Below are 15,789 nucleotides of genomic sequence, written 5' to 3'. Positions count from 1 at the left end.
GGCGGGATGCACATGCCGGTCATCGCATCCCTTCTCAGATACGCTTGCGGGAGCAAGCGCTGCAGGAAAAGGGTAACACCCCAGCACGCCTAGATAATCTTGAGAAACAGAATGCTGCGCTTCAGAGAAATGGCACATGTGCTTTCCCCAGGAGCTTTATTCCTAACGGGATTGCAGCACCCAACTCCAGTTTGAGCTCAGTCTCAGGAGGTTCCAGCCTGTGGGAAGCTGACACTGACTACAGATGTCGAAGTGCTCTGTCAGCAGAGGGTAAAGCTGTCTTTTAGCTTGAGCAAAACTGCTTGAATGTGGTTGGTGCTGTCTGTGCAGGCTGTGCAGCTGCCCCAAAATGGATTAGGATGTATGTGGACAGCTGCGGGCAGGAATCTGGCAGCGACCTGGTGTGTGCCGATGCTGTCCTGTGCCACTCTTCCATGCCTTCTCCCTGACCTTGTAGCATCCGAAGAGGGATGCAGGGTGATCTTCAGCTGAGTGTCAAGGCCAGTGGGTTAAACCATGGAAGTGTAGATTTCCAGGTATTTGTAGTACTTTTATAGCCAGGTTTGCACCTTGGTTTTGATGTCCTCTTCTGATTGCTTCCAGGGAGTAGCAGCTCAAGCTCCTCTGCTCATGGAGGAGTAATCATATGAGAAAGCATTTGCTGAAACTGCCAGAAAATCTTGGGTTTAGGACTGCATCTCATTGCGGGGAGAGGTGTATGTGAAGTGTACTGTGGTGTACATCAAAGCAGGTCTCTAGCTTGCACAGGGAAAACTGAAGAGGAATAGCAACAAAGGATTCAGAAAGAGAGAGGCAGACCCACTCCAAGGAGCTGGGCTAGTTATGTCAAGGGGTGTGTATAGAGTGCAGGGGTTGAAGATGGGTGCATCCAGTGCTTGGGAGTGGTGCAGTCACTGGTGAGAGCTGTTGACAGCCAGGGGTTCTTCTGTTCAGTGTCTCCAGAATGGAGAAAATTGAAGACACTGGGGAAGATGCATCTGGTGTTGTCAACCTTGCCAGCTGAGGGAATAGTATGCCTCTTACTCTTCCAGCAAAGCATTTACTTGGTGGGAGGAGCTGTTTAAGTCATAGGTCCTTGTTGGCCACTGACCTGTGATTTGTGCTAATTTGACCCCAGTAATTATGCACTTGTTTTTCCTTCTTCCTATCTTGAAGTACTGGTTTTGAACATAATTGAATGACATTTATTTATCAGTTAATGATGGAGCAGTTCGACAGGTGAGTCCCAAGTCTTACAAACTCCTTTAAGTCAGGTAGCACTTTGCCACTCTCTGGATGCCTGTCAGATCTGTGTGTGATATGAGGCTGAATTTTTGTATTTGGAAAAGTCACACATCTTTCCTTCCAAAAGGGGCTACTCTTTCAGGCTCCTCAGGTTTCGGTGAACATAAGCCTGTGTTGCTGGAGCCAGCCACCACATTACTTGCTCCATGCCCTTTCGTGGGAGATCACTATCACCTGTCAAGTGACTGTGTGGACTTCGTGAGTCATTTTTCCATCCCACCTTCCAACAGTGCTTGCACCAGCTGCACGCAGATGACTGGCACGCTGATTTGAGCAGGAGCTATAACACAGATCTTCTGGATGTGTACCCTAGCTCTAGTTAAGCTATAAAAAGCTCCCTAATTTACCTGAGATTAAATTATTATATGATGTTATTATAGATACATGCAAGTGCATGAATGATAAAATTGGCAGTGTTGGGGTTTTTTTTAGATAATACCTGCTGTAGATAAACCTGCTGACATTTAAAACTTAGTGCTACAGTGTCCGAGTTCTACTCCTGTAAAACTATAAGGTTGTTTGATAAAAGGCAGCCTTTTACCTTAGAGCAAACAGAACTTTGGTATAGCTAATAGTTTTATCTGAACAGCATAATGAGGGAAGCCTTGTAATCATGCAGTTAAAAATCTAAGATAAGATTAAACTGTACATTTTGTGTGGTTACAGTCCCTCCATACACTAGGCGGAGCGACATACAGGAATGGCTGAGACAAACTTGTGTGCCACACAATGTAAGGTAACAGCAGAGAAACTAAAGAAAAAAGGGAAATTTTTAAATAGTATTGAGCACACCAGCTGTATTCATATGCCAGTCAACATAGATACATGAGGGGATATTCCATTAAAAATTAGCTTGCCATATTTCTCATAAAGTAGAAAGGAAATTTTGATTATGAGAAATATCTTGTTTCAGTATGGTGATATTACTCTTTTGTTTTTTTTTAAAAATTTCTAGACCCAAGTATAATTAGATCTTGCATGAATACTGATGAGAAAATACTGACTTTATTAGGATACATATCTTCAGCGTGCTACTTTAAATCAACTAAATTGTTTTCTGAAATATAAACTGTGTTTTAATTTTAGTTATATGTTACTCGAGATTGTAACTTTAGTCACTGTAATCTGTAATCACATTATTCTCATCTGAAAGACTGCAATTCCAGGCTAGACCCTCACTGCTTTCTTTGTTGAGTAACACCCCATTTTTTGGGAAAGATGTGGACAACTGAAAGGCTTGCAAGTGATCTTGGTTGGGATGGAGTTGGAGAAATTGCATGGTCCTGGGAGCTCCTGGCCTACACCAAATGTGCCAGACTGGTGTGGGAGGAGGCGTTACGGGAGGGGATAGGTGTTCCTACCTTGAATGAGACAGCTGCAGTGTTAGCTCAAAGCACTTGATTTATTAATTGATTTTAACCAGCATACATTCTTGCAGCAAGGACACACTTCTTCTGGTACCATGCTTTGTATCAGTCCTTTCAGAAATATCTTACTGTGATGTGTCCCAGAGAATTGTGGCTTGTGTTTTGTTCTTGTTTCTCCTCCCTACCTTTTGAAATAACTCAAAATAAATTAAAAAATATTAGGCATGAAGCTCATGAACTTTTGGAGGTTTTTATTTGTACCTCTTAATATCATGTAGTTCTAACTGTTTCTCTTCTGCATTTCTGGATTTGTTACTTTCCAGTTTTGTTGGTAGTTCCTTTTTTATCCTCTACAAGTGGACAGGAATGACCAATTACATTTTATTCCTCCTTATGCTTTGTTTTTTAAGACATGGACTTACAAAAGTAACTTGTTTTTATACGTTTACTGTGACTCCCCCCTTTGCTCGTCCCAGAGGAGGAAAAATTCTCAGCTTGTTTGAGTATGACTTTTTCTGCAGTGATCCACTTTTGTCACTCATTTCTGGGGGAAATTCCTTCCTGAACTGTGTCATAGACAGTCTGTAAATGAAACAAACCCACTGATTATGTGGTCACTATAGCATTATCTTATGTAAGTGCATATATGATTCTTCTTGAAATTAACAGCTTATTGTGGTTTAATTTCCTTTTTGATGTTCTCTTAGCAGTATATTCTCTTGATGGAAAGGTCTCTCCTTGTCCTACAGCATGTGTGTGGACAGTTTCTACATGCACTTGTAGCTGTGTTGAAAGTGTTGCTCAGGCTCATCAGCGATGTGTGCTGCAGAAAGTCTAGATGTGCTGATGTGCTAAGGCAAGGGCAGATATGTCTGCATAAATTGTTGGCAGCTGAGGAAAGGGTGAAATCCACACCTCTTGTGATCTGAAGGGAATATTCCACAATGATGTTAGAGAAAACAGGATTCAGAGGGTTTGGCATCGCTGTTAAAAAGCTACCAAATTCTTTAGGACATGAAGAGATAAAAGAAGGTCTGGTGAGAGCCTCTCTGTCCCCATCCCTCCCCCCAGCACAAAACTTTCCATGTGTAAGCTGAGGCTAACTGAGAACATTTCAGATAGATAAAACAGTTTTGGTTCCTTTCTTTTTCTGCATCCTGTACCACTTCCCTGCCCCATGATTTCCTGTACATTTCCTTCTAGCTACTGAAAACTGGAGACAGAGTATTGCTTCAGAGAACACTGAAGAGATGAAGCTCAAGGCTGGAAATGAAGTTGCTGAGGCAGGCACAGAAGAATTTCAGTTCTTTGTCAAAGCCTGAGAAGGCTTTTGTCTTTAGACAGATATATTGGATGACAAATGGATTAGTGGGGATGCTGGATGAGCCAAAGAACTGTTACCTTAATAATGTCAGATGTCTCAGACTCTTTAATTCTTTTCTTCCCAAATAATCTTATTTCTTTCAACTTTCTGTAGTAAGAAACAATGATCATTTCTCTAATCGCCTTTGCTGACCTCGCCTGGCCCGTGGCTTTCCAGCTGAATAAACTGAGGGTAATAAAAAACAAATCTTCACCACTAATTAGCTTTTGAAACATCAGTGTTTACCATTCGCTGCATGAACTATCAGGCATTACACCACCGTGCAAACAAACTACAACTGCATGTCATGAGTGTAAAATAATATAAGGCACAGAGTACAGTGCTGAATTGCAACTGAATGAAAAGATACTGGGCATGTTGCATGACCTTCAGCAAGATTCAGTGTTTATGTCAGTGAGAAAGATAAGACAAATTATTCATGAGGCTGAAAAGGGGGAGAAAGGACATGTGATCTTGGAACAGTTAGAGTTATGTTATTCTTGGGGGAAAAGATCAAGATTATTATGTTAATATTACCATTTATGTTGCACTCTCACCAGAGTCAGAGTTTTAGGAATGTGCCAAGCTTTGTGTGTTTTTTCCAACTGCAAAAATACAATAGGATTTTAGAGATCAGTCAATACTGGTTTTATTTCTTTTTGGTTTTGTTTTTTTACGACACAAATGCTTTCAGAAACAAGGTGAATCAATAGATGTGAATCATCAATAAGGTGATTATAAGATGAAACTTTAAAAGAATATAATATAAGCATGCATTAATATGTGAAAACAAACAAAAAAAGACAACAAACTATTAAGGACTTTATAAAATAAAAACAAACCCCAAAACTGTTTTCAGTGATGTAGCTAAGTTCTTTAGAGATGATATACACTTACCAGAGGAAGTTGAGTGTATTATTGCAGGAAATAATAGGAAATGTGTCTTTGAAGAGACTGTTTATCATTAGGAATGAGAGTTTTGCTTTTTGGTATGGTCTGCAGTTGAGTAGCACTGCTGAGGGGCACTGGTGCAATAAATGCAGAGTATGTCCTGACAGAGATGGTGTGCCAGGCTGGGCCCTTTTACTTTCAGAAACCATGTGTCATCAGCCCCTGCATTTTCCTATTAGATATTCACAAAAGAAAGCATGTAACCTCTTCTCATGAATAAATAGAGTATTTCAACTAATCTTATAATTCCACAGTAGAATAGTGAAATTAATTACTTGAGTAATTTCAGTGAGTCAAGCCAAAACTGTCAAGCATACACGGAATGGGAAGTAAAAGTATTGAGTGTCTGATATCTGAATATTTTCTGCTAAAGAAAACCATATAAAAAGTAGGGTGGTATTTTTGCCTGCAGCCATTTCATTTTACCTGCAGTGTACAGAAGTTTGACATTAGCAGTTGTCCACAAATGTTCTCAGACCAGTGTTGGCACAAACAAAGTGACCACATTTATATCTACCCCATGTAAATCATCTATCCTTCAAAGAGGATAAAACCATATAAACTTGGGACATTTACAGGGGAAGTCACTCACTAGAGTCACTGTGTTTGAAATTCAGTGGGGCACATCTTACAGCCCTGTCTAGAAAAGTAAATTCAGAGAATTGTAGGTTTAAGAAACTGAAACCTCATGCATTTGCAGCCAGTCATCCTGGGCTGAGTGGTTTGGTTCCTGACAAGTAAAAAACCATTTCTGAAATTCTCAGGCTGCATCAGGCTTTTCTCCTGGCTGTTTCTGAGGGGGCTACCACCCTGTGAAGCTGTTCCCTGCCCTGCTGAGGTCATGATTTCTCAAATTGACAACAGTACTGAATTCCCTTTAAGGGGTGCTCATTTTTGCACAGTCCCTGGAAAAAGGCAAACACTACACTGTCCGGCTGAATTGATTTTGGTCCTGAAATCCACTTTTGCTGATCATTTTCAGTAACATTTGCAAGGGCTTTTTGCTTTTCTCCTGACTGTATTCTAGGCTGGTAACTTCAGTGGGTTCTCATATTAAATACTGTGGTTTTTGCCATGTCAGTTCTGTGGTATAAATGGTTGTCTCAATGAAGCTCATTTTTAACAAAGTTCATTTTTAATGCCATGTTGAGCTTTAAGCTTTCACTACATTAAAACATAACTTTTACAGTTCCACCATCACATTCTATCAGTTAATCCAACGTGTATTTATGTCTTTTCACATATTAGTTCATTCTGCTAATTAAATTTACCTAACCAGTACTTGAACCTTTATACAGGAGCCCTTTCAGCTTCAGAGTTTCAGCGTTGCCACAACGTAACCCTGCCATCTACTGGAAAGTACTTAGTAATGCTTTTCGTCGTTAAAATTGGGGTGGGGATGTCTCCAAATTTTATGTACAGAAAAGGCCACCTCTACTCTGAAACACACAGAGTGTGTTTCCCCTGTTGTACAGAGGAAACACGCACCTGAAATGCACAGAGTTACATGGAAGGGGATCAAATATATAGTAAACAAGTGCTTTTCACTCTCAGTCAGTCAACATTTTCACCATCAAAAGTTATCAGATCTCATCATCCCCTCCCACTACTTTTTGGGTGGTGTCCCACAACTAGAGAAGTTAGCTGGGTGGTCCCGTGGTCTCACTGTTCTCTGCATGATCAGAAAGCAGGAGTGGGAGTGGGCAGTCAGGGGGTGCACAGCTTCTTTGATGGCTCAGAGATTTCGCACGTGTGAGTCTGATTTCTAGTTGAGTGTGCATCTCTACCCTCAAGGTCACCAGGTTTTCATCTGGAGGGAAGAAAGAAGCAAGCATTTGGGTAGGCCAAGTGTAGTAGACCAGCTGTGCTAGAGTTGTGCGTGTGTCAGTGTTGCCAATCTCTGCTTGCAGGTGATGCTGTGGAATAGGCTTTGGGGCTACTTGGTCCTATTTTGTCCTCTTATCTCTAAGTTACTGATAGACTGCTGGCATCTGGAAATACTGGGTTTAGTAAAAGTTAAAGGCTCTGCTTGGTTTGCGGAACTCCTGCTTTTCTTGCCTTGTGCATTTGTGTAGCTGAGTAGTGAAAAGAGGTTCTTGTAATGTGGTCAGACATACACTGTGATTCTGGGAGCATCTTGCCTCAAAGGCATCAGAGCTGATATCTCTAATGATCTGTAATTATCATTTCATGTCATGCTCTTTCTGTACTTTCTTCCTATACCCTTCCTATAACTTCTTTGTGGATGAGTTTTGCTTTAGTTGTTCTACAAGACATTATCTCCTCTGAAAGACAGGGAAAGGAAACCCTGAAAGACAGGAAAATGCAAAACAGTAAAGCAAAATTTGCTTCATAAAAGAGTTGAAGGAATTCATAAGTCATCTTGCATTGGTTTGCAAGGACTGGAAGCTGTGTCCCTTTTTAGTGAACTGCCATGCACTGATTCACAGCCAAAGCTGTCCATACAGGGGTCTGTACCCCTTAACACAATACAGGCTTCACCAGCTCGGGTACAGCCATATGTATTGCATGACACAACACTTGTTAACATGTGTTCAGTCCCAGCAAATAAACCCAACAGCAACTTCAGCTGTGCTGAGCAGGACACAGTGCTTGGTCAGACTCACTCCCAGACATCTGAGGTTGTGTCACTGGATATGGCTCCCTGCAGAAGGAGCTAGGTTAGGTGTGCCAGCAATGCAGCTATGCATAGTGACAACAAGCGTAGCAACCATGATAGCTCCCCATTAGGAAGCAGAAGTTTTTCCAGAATGACTTCAGTGGAAACAGCTTTGCAAATGAAGTATATTAAGTATCTGCTTCAGTTTTCGTTTTAAGACTAGATTAAAAAGCAAGATACAACAGGAGAGTAATTTTAAAGATTATCGTGTAATAGCAATAGCAGAGATGCAATCAAAGTCTCATTAGTGCTGCCTTTCCTCTATGTAGTAGTTTTTAAAAGAAATGATATTTCTTGGTAGAAGACCTTTCTATTATGGAGGAAATTATGTAACTTTCTCTTTGATAGGAGAAAAGACCAAAATTGTTATCTACTCTCCATTAAAATTGTCATTTTGTGGTTCCTCTCCTCACAGAAAGACCTTGAATAGAGTTGGTGTTACTTCCAGATATCAAAAGAAAAAAAGTAATTGGTAGCAGCACATTGTCTGGATGTTAATAATATTTCAGTTTTACCTTGTTGAAAAAGTAATTTATTCCCACCATATATTAGAAGGGAGGAGATTTGGCACATTCATAGGCTTACTGTGATTATGTGTAATACTTGCATTTTAGGTAATTTAGCTTTATGGAGGATTGTCTCCTACACTATAATAGATGGCAGTTTAAGACGGCAAGGTTTTAGAGCCCCAGGCACAGGATATCACTTATCTAGGACTGAAATGGGATGAGCTGCAGAAGGTACTGCACCAGAGATGGGACTGGTGGGGTCGGGCTCTGGGCTTAGCAGAAGAATCTTTGCACTGGGCATAAACAGGGGTAGTTTTAGAGGGAGAGGGCACAGGAACTGCTTGAGCTCTTCATGATCAGAAGACAAGAAAGAAGGATATTTTGGGTGACTGCCAATGAAATAAGTTCTAATTTTCTGCTCCAGCACTGAACTAGAACTGCTTGTCCTTAGGCTGAGAGATGGGTGGGACAGAATGGGATAAGTTACTGTGCTGTTGCTCTACCCTCCTGTGAATGCCATGTCTCTTTCTTGCAGTCAACCAAATCGTGTGAGTTGGCTTATTTTTTTTCCTCTGGCTACAATACATCTCTGCATATTAAATTAAAGTATTTCTTGAACAAAAGAAGGACGATTTCAGTCATGGCTGAATCCTAGAGGGAACCAAAAATATTCTGGTTTAGCTTCTCCTGTCACATCATCATAGTGTATGTGGCAGTACTTGGAAAAGTCTCTTCCATCTACCCTGCATTTCATATCCTGAAAGAGCAGCTACTGTCTACCCTATTGAGAACATGTTATTTTTTTGCATGCATACCTCCTTTTTTCTTCTGGTAGGTTTTAAGAGCTCATTAAAATTACTTCTTCCTTTTCACAGGACTCAGATATTTCTACATTATAAAACTTTCCTTTTGTTCACAACACAGGTTGATTTTACTGCCGACTTTCATTGTTCCCAAGCCTGCATTAATGAGACACTCTAGGAGAAATCTTAAGAGATAGATTGCCTAGAAGGGAGAAAATGGTATCATCTACTAGAATAAATAAAATTGCAAGAAATTCTAAGACTCATAGATTGCCAAAATACTAATTTTTGTGGAGTTAAATAGGATAATTCTTGTTTGCAGAAAGCTATCTATGGACTTTTCAGAATACACAGCCGCACTAAACATATTTGGAAAACAGGAAGAACAAAGCAGAGTATCCATCTGCCCAGCCTTCCACCAGTAACCCTTCCTGTTCTGAAGGTGAATGGCTGCTGTGAATACATTGAGCATGTTCAGGAAAGGGTGCAACTGGCAGAACAAACAGGGTGTATTTGGTGTTTCTTATGTGTTCTGTAGAATTTTCTGTCTCTTACTTTCAGTTGTGCCAAATACCCATCACCTTTAGCACTTGCTGAATAGCAATGAGTTGTGCCTCCACTCTGAACAGGAGGATGGTGTCAGTTCTTGCTCACTAGGGAGATGCTCTGGAGGGGACCAGTGCCATGGCAGGGACAGTTCACCCTGAGATGCTCTTTCTGCCATTCCTCATGCACTTAGAAGCCAGGAGTCATCTTAGGTAAACCCAGCTGGTGTGAGGTGTGTCCAGCTACCTCACAGGTCCAGTCAGGCAAATATATTCAATGTATACACACCAGGTATTTGGTGGGAGATGTGGCTGTGCATTTCAAGGACATAGGTAATTCAAGATAATTGAAACAGCAACAGGATCACGTGGCTTTCTCTTCACTGCACTTGATATGTGGGTAATTGGTTTTTCTTTGCATGATATATATATATAGTTCATGTACTGATGACATGTAGTTGTTGAAAGTATTTGCAGCTCTGGAGAAATAAAGTGCTTCCACTGTGAGTGTTTATTGTTTGATGAAGAATTCATCATTTTGTTTGAGGAGTTTATTTCTGGAGTCCAGAGAACAGCTTAATCACTTTAGAAGACTAATTTATGAAACTGCTGTAAAATATCCTGGTCTGTAAAGTAACTTAACATGTGTACAACATGGCTTATAAAATAAAACAATATTTAAGCATAAAAAGTGAGAGAATTATTTGATATCATACCTATTTAAAAAAAGATAGGAAATGAAGATGTATTAGAAATCAACAGCGTTCTTATTTTATTTGGAAAATATAAATGGGTGGTAAAATGAATTAGCTGTAAAATCTGTTGATTTTAAAGTCCACTGAGACTCTTAAAATATAAATGAAATGGTTATTCACTCAAATGCCATTCATTCTCATAAAGATAAAGCAAACTCAGTTTATCTGAGTGGGGGTTTCCTATTATTTGTTTGATTTGTAAATAGTTTATGGAGACATTTTCAAAACTACATTTTCTTTTGAAGCACCTTCTGTGCTGTGAAAGAGATTTAACTTTGTCAACACTTCTTTATGGAATGTAAGGCTAATGCATCAGACTTTCTTAGGTCCTGTGTGGAGTTATGTAGAGGTGCTGCTGGATGGCTGCAGGCTTCTTTCAGATTTTACATGGAGAATATAGAATTCATCATTTTGGATCTACTCTTTTATATTTCAGGATCTCAGAGTTCTATAAAAAGAATATGAAGGCACTGGGTTTATGCAGCCGTGTTCTTTGATGTTACAGACCTCACGGCTGATAAGGAAGTGACACTGCTGAGCACCCAATGTTTCTTCTTCAACTGTTTGTTGATGAGTATAAATAAACTTATTAAAAAGGAAACAAAATCATTGTGCACTTTGGCCACACAGATAGCCAATTAAGTCTTAAGTTACGTGTCCAGGGGGCTGGATGCCCTGAACTCCTGGGCTCCCAGAAGGGCGTGGTGTATCCTTCAGCAAATTGCTTAAATTCTTTGCTCTGAGATACAGCTTACACACCTCCAGCAGGGGAGTTTGTATAGTCATAATAAGGTTACAGGGATACTTTCAGGAGATCTTTGCTGGATGTTCTGTTGTTTGCATGTACTGTGCGAAGTATTATTATTTAGAGTTATTGTGCAATTCTTGATAGTTACTGAAGGTAAGATTGTTACTTTTGTTTTTTGGTGTCTGAGTAAACTTAGACACATAATTTCCATGAATCAATAAATGCAGGTTTCAAAAAGTGTCAGTTGGCAAGAGAATTTTGTTTTGATCTCTTCATACAATTCCTCTTACAATTTTTCATAGTGTCCTAAAATACTGCTGTTGAAAATATAGGAAAAAACAGGTAAAACAAGTGTCCTAAAAGAGAAGCTGGAGTTGACTTAATCCAAACACCAGCAACTAACACACTGACCACTAATATCAAGCTGGAATACTGTGCTGGTAAGGAACTTCAGGCAGTAGAGTCATTATACATTTTAAAAGCCCTGGGCAAACATTGCATCTTGCTCCTCTCCATGCTGTTCTACTTGACTTTGGGCCTTCATTCTCTCAAGTCACAATTGACTTGACTCACTGGTTGAGGAGGGCACATAGACTGATGTCTTAGGCTTCAGAATTAATACTTTAATACAGCAACTTGTCAGTGTTGGAAATAACTCTGCTCTGAAATGAACCAAATAATCAGTCTGAGGGAATGGGGGAGAAATGGGCAGCACTTCTACTTGCCTGGGACAGTCTCCAACATCTGTAATCAGGAAACACTGAAGTATCTCAGGAAAACTGCACTGATCTGTCATGTTGCATTTGCTCCCTTCTCTTGGGCAGATGCATGATTCTGCTCAGCACCTTCTGAGCAATGGAGCTCGGCACTTCAGACACTCAGTGCTCATTCTGTCCTGCTCTTCTCACCTGCACTGTATGCTTTGCACCAAAACAGCCCGGAGAACTTTGTAATAATAATCTGTATAGGTCAAAGTCTTCAGGCATTAACAATTATGAATTTACCAGTATGATAAAAATGAATTTGACTACTTACAAATAACAAAAATAACCACACATTAGTGAGGGGTTAAAGATGTGTGGCTTTTTGTATGGGCCCATTAGGTGGAGAGAAAGCTAACCTATGTTAAATTTGTGCTGTTATCTTGCTTTTTGGTACTCAAGCTGGTGTTGGTCAGTGTAGACAAATCCCTTGTCTGCCTGAGCTGACTGAGATTGGTGAGAATGTCCATGGTCCATTGCTACCACAGCTGGAACTGCTGAGATCTCCAGTGCCTTGACTTGGATACTACTGACCACTTTGATCCTCACACCGTAACATTCCATGGACTTTCTGACAACAGGCTGAAGGCCAGTAAGTATTTTCAGAATATTTCTTTGACAGAGGAAAGGAGAGTATGTGTCGATGTGGTCTGTAACAGCTGCCTGAACAGTCTTGAGACAGATTCCTGTTCAGTAATGGAAAAAAAATTAGGTGTTGCTTTGGTTATTGCATGGATGTCTCTTGCCAGTATTCTAGTGAAGGAGAATATACTGCAGACCTAGAAAACTCCTCTGAAGTCCTTTCTGTTAATTAAAAAGTGGTCCACAGTGACTGTAGGATTGGGAATGTGTTTTGTTCTGGAAAAAAAGTAAGTCAGTGGCTTGATAACATTAGTTAAGTTGATGTTAGAACAAAAATTAAAGATGGGAAGAAAACTAAGACTGTTGCCAGAATACTTCCTAGACTTTAGAATATCTGGGGTTTTTTACACTCTAAAGAGGTTTTCTTAGTTTCCTTTTGTTTTTTTTTTTTTTTTTTGCCATAATGGTTGTGTCACAATGTGCACAATTATTCGTAAAAAAAGTTAATCAGTAAACTAATTATGGGGATTACAAGAACCAACAAGCTCACACCATTTAAAATTCTCTATAGTCTGGGTAAATACATTTCTCATACTTGCATCTTAGATACAGGCCAGGTTTCACTGGGGCTGAAAGATACTGGTGGAAATACTGTGTTGGAGACAGCATTTTTGAATATGAGAGTGTGGTTACCCAGATCTTCCTGGTTCATGGTGTCCTGCTAACATATTTATGTTTATTCTAGTGTTTCACATATTTTAGTGTAGAAACTGTAAAACTGCTAAAAGTTCACACCCTAGTCTTGCTAATCTTGAAGATGAAAGAGATTGATATAAAGATTCACCCTGGTATTTATACATTCTGGGGAGACAAGCATTTCTCTTTGTGGGCATTTTCCATGTCCCTCACATTTAATGGAATTTTATTATATTATATTCCCAAGAGAAATGACAGGCAAATAATAGATCAGATCCAAATCATCTTAGTAACCATGTGATTTCCCTTTCACAGCCCTTGAAATTTTATTGTCTTCTGAAGGAAAACGTCACTTGACTCATAGCATATTCAGAACATCAAAAATTCACAATACAGGTAAAACTACTTTAAGAATAATTTTTTTTTCCCCTGAGTGGATAGTTTTTACTTGCCCCTGTCTCTGTGGCTTCTTCCATGATCAGCTGTTGTGTTTTGAAGGTTTCCTTAATTGTAATCCGTGAAAACATTCCAATGGAAGGACAGTTTTTCTCTGCCAAGCCTGACAAAAGATACAAAATCAATGTTTTATTGATCCTGCAGATCTCCAACACTGTCATACTGAAAATAGCTTCAAGATGGGCAAGATCTCATCTGCAACACCATGGGTATTTTAGTACACAATTTTTTTACAATAATGTTTTATGAGATGACCAAGAAATTATTTTTTTCTGGACCCTGGGCTAGGTTTCCTTTTGTCAGCCAATGACATTCCCAACCAGTGATGTATGCAGTTCAGCATAAATTAATCAATGTTTGCTTTAAATTAAATGTTTTAAAATAATTGAAAAGGCATATTTATCCTCCATTACTACCAGATGTATACTGGCAGAAAACACAGAGCAATTCAGTAGCACTGTCTTCATTTGCACTGGCATTGGTCATGCTCACTGGACCCTTTTCTCTGCAGCATGTGTGTGTGTGTGCAAGGCAGCATATGTAGACCCTCTGGACACAGAGTTCAGCAGCTTGGTACATTTGCTCTTTCCACCATTGCATGATGTGATCTATGCCTGCTGCTAAATCATTATATTTGCAGCAAATCATGGTACTGCTTCGTCTTGTATTTCACTGTGCAAGCTGTAACCCTCTTGAAACCCCTTCCTTCCAGACATCCAGACAGCCTATTTGCAGCTGGCACCTTTCAGTGGGGGCCCGCTAACGTCATTTGCTATTGTCTGCTTTTACAGAAATGGTGGACTGTAGGCTCATTGACAGATCAATTTTTTCATTATCAGCATATGCAGCTGTTTCAATACTTATTATTCCCTCATTCTTGTCTATTTTCTGCTTATTGTCAAAGAAGCTGAAGTTTTTTGTGGAAACCCCAGCTTACCAAGTCAATTTTGCATGGCAATTATTGTTTAAATAAAACAGACAGCACCACAAAAAAACTTCCTGGGAACATACATGTCTTGTATAATTATCTCTGAATAAAATTATGCTGTGAACATAAATCTGAACCACAGAGTTGTTTGATGCAATTAGGAATCTTTCTAAATTGCTTCAATATTTATGCAGTTCTTAAGAAGGAAAGTCCAGCAGTTTTAGCAACAAACACCTTGCATAACTTTTTTACTCCACAGTGAGCTACTACCTCTACAGTTTGTCAAGTTAAAAAATATCTCCCAAAAGGAAATAAACCCACTATAGCCTTTACTACCTGTATGCAAGCTCACAGTCTGCAAACCAGCAGACTATTGCCTTAGCTGTGCACTTGAGACACTGCTTATCACACAGAACAATTCTGAGTCAAGCAGCTGTTGGCCCCAAGGCAGGCAGGACAGGCACAAAACTTCTTGCCTGCATGAGCTGCTGGGGTTTAGAGTCACTGATGCTTTTCTCTGCCGAAAGCTGTAATCTGGATTTGAAAATAAAATAAAGGTCTAATTAGCTCATGTTTTATGTTTTATCTGAAAGCCATGACTTTCCCAGGGAGAGGTGAATGTAGCAGAGCACAGTCACTTCCCATCACCTGAGTGACTCCAAAGTCTGGTCCCTTCAGTTGCTGCTCTCTCTGTGAGGGTCCTTCTGTTTGCAGTGTTTTACTTCCTCACTAAGCAAGAGAGACAGCAGGACAACCCTTGGCAGAGCCGAGGGTGATTTGCCTTCAGATCCCTGTGACGTTCCTGCCACAGATGAGCCACCAGCTTTGTGAGCACTGCAGACTGCTGGGTCCTGCCTGCACACTGCTTTGAGAGCTTCTGGTAAAACTGCAGGTATCACTTACAGTCTGTGATAACCTGGGTGACTGGAGCTCTCTGCTCTTGGCCCCTGACCAGCCTCCGTTTTCCTCTGAGGAGCTCACTGAAGATGCATGACAGGGTGTGCCTTTCAGGATGGCCTCCCAGCTGAAATCTCCCGAACTGCCATGTTCAAAAAGGTGTGAAAATTGTGTTGGAGTTCATCTGTAGCCCTTAATGTGTGTCTCTTCCATAGTGTCCTGCTGTGCTTCTGGAGTGACCTTGTGCTCCAGGTGAAGAGGGACTTCTCTGTCAGGCTAGTTTCTGGTAGCCTGGTGAGCTGTTACTGTGAGTGTGACCTGTAACTTTAAATCCAGAGATGATTATGCTAATTTAAATATTTTCAGTTTGGCTGCACGTTTCTAAGTGTTCATATGCAAACTCTCATTTCCAGTGACAGGCAGAGACTGCATCACCTCTTTTC

General features: G+C 40.2%; 1 long non-coding RNA gene across 2 annotated transcripts; it reads left to right on the top strand.

Annotated features, from left to right (window-relative positions):
* The first annotated feature begins 6 nt into the window (after positions 1-6).
* LOC108448280 lies at positions 7-15,774 on the top strand. Of its 2 annotated transcripts, none has more exons than XR_001864124.1 (3): positions 7-270; positions 12,190-12,379; positions 13,381-15,774. It is a non-coding gene; the product is annotated as an uncharacterized LOC108448280 (long non-coding RNA). The 2 variants fall into 2 exon arrangements; XR_001864125.1 differs by having other exon boundaries at positions 7-12,379; positions 13,381-13,461; positions 13,666-15,774.
* The last annotated feature ends 15 nt before the right edge of the window (positions 15,775-15,789 follow it).

This window comes from Corvus brachyrhynchos, unplaced genomic scaffold, assembly GCF_000691975.1.
Source record: "Corvus brachyrhynchos isolate BGI_N302 unplaced genomic scaffold, ASM69197v1 scaffold178, whole genome shotgun sequence".
Classification (NCBI taxonomy): Eukaryota; Metazoa; Chordata; class Aves; order Passeriformes; family Corvidae; genus Corvus; species Corvus brachyrhynchos.
Note: the sequence above shows the minus strand (reverse complement) of the source record. Positions and strands in the feature narration are given on the sequence as shown.